The sequence below is a fragment of the Rattus rattus genome, chromosome 1 (genome assembly GCF_011064425.1).
Source record: "Rattus rattus isolate New Zealand chromosome 1, Rrattus_CSIRO_v1, whole genome shotgun sequence".
In the NCBI taxonomy this organism is placed as follows: domain Eukaryota; kingdom Metazoa; phylum Chordata; class Mammalia; order Rodentia; family Muridae; genus Rattus; species Rattus rattus.
Genome location: NC_046154.1, coordinates 183380308 through 183381954, shown reverse-complemented (window position 1 = coordinate 183381954; position 1647 = coordinate 183380308). Strand labels below are relative to the sequence as shown.

Below are 1647 nucleotides of genomic sequence, written 5' to 3'. Positions count from 1 at the left end.
TTGGGAAATCTGGGCATCAGAGATAGCATTTTATTCATCTTCATGTCTGTCTGATCATGATCAATGTTTATAACATTTGGCCCGTGAAAAGTGCCTACAAAATGGGGGATTAGATTTTCATTCTTGAGATCTACCACTTAATAAATATTTCAATTTATTTCACAAAAATTTGCCGGGGTTGGGGATTTAGCTCAGTGGTAGAGTGCTTGCCTAGCAAGCACAAGGCCCTGGGTTCGGTCCCCAGCTCCGAAAAAAAGAAAAGAAAAAAAATTGCCATTCTGTGTTACCTGTTCTTTGATGAATTATTTTCTTCCTTTCTTCCTTTCTCTCTCTCTTTCTTTCTTTCTTTCTTTCTTTCTTTCTTTCTTTCTTTCTTTCTTTTCTTTCTTTTTAAGCCTACAGCACCTGGTATTCCCAGGCAGACTTCTATCCAAATATTAACCAGGCCCAACCCTGCTTAGCTTCCAAGATCAGACAAGATTGGGCACATTCAGGGTAGTAGGGTTGTACAACTATGATGAATTGTTACAATAAAATTCTAAAACAGTGGTTAATTCCAAACCTCATAGGAATAACAACTTGAAACCAGGATTCTGTCACTGAGTTTGTGGTTCATTACAGATCACTCAGTTAAGCCTTAGTTTTATATTATAAGTCAGCAAAAATGCAAGAGAGGTGAGTTTGCCTTCCTTGGGTTTTAAAGACTTTCTGTACACACAGATACATACATACATACATACATACATACATACATACATACATACATGCAGGCAGTCTGTCTTCCTCCATTCCTCCTCCTCCATTCTTCTATGAGTTTTTATAGTGGAAATTTTTAGTATATTATTTCAGGGAGAAAACAATGTCTGTTGTATAATATTCCCAATGCAGTGATTCGAAATCTTAAAAAGAAATCTCTCTCTCTCTCTCTCTCTCTCTCTCTCTCTCTCTCTCTCTCTCTCTCTCTCTCTCTCTCGTATGTGTAGACTCAGATGTTACATATGTACAAGTAGATCAGAAGACAACCTCAGTTGTCTATCTGTCTTAACTCCTTCCTCCATTTATGTAAGAGAGTCCCTGCTCCAAACTGCCTCTACCTACCTATGAGTCTGGCTGGGCGTAAAGCTTACAGAAATTCTCCTGTTTTTGCTTCTCGTTTCTCCTACAGGAACACTTAGGTCATGTTAATCATTATATCATGCTAAAACACCCAGCTTTATGTGGGCTCTAACATTCAGGGATTATGTAGCCAACACGTTTTCTGCTTTGTCATCTCCTTAACCACTCTCAAACATTTTGATGACAAAAGCTAATCTATTAAGAATTTTGATTCAACCAAAGAGTACACATTGAGTGACCCATAGCTCCAGCAGCATATGTAGCAGAAGATGGCCCTGTAGGGAATCAATGGTAGGAGAGACCTTTGGTCCTGTGAAGGCTCAATTCCCCAGTGTAGGAATTTAACATCTTTAAAATATCTTTTGTTGACTGCAATGCATTCTCTTCTGCTTTTACTAACAATTATTAATTATTAGTAATAACAAAATAATTATTAGTATTAACAATTTTTAAGATTCAGAGGATGCACTCTTTTACATCCTCTGTTGTTGTTGGAAATCTTGTTGTATGTGTAAGTGACACAGTTATTTC

The 1647-nt window shown here is 37.3% G+C and overlaps 1 pseudogene; it reads right to left on the bottom strand.

Moving 5' to 3' along the window:
• Window positions 1-393: 393 nt before the first annotated feature.
• Window positions 394-512, bottom strand: LOC116890619 (annotated as a pseudogene).
• Window positions 513-1647: the final 1135 nt, after the last annotated feature.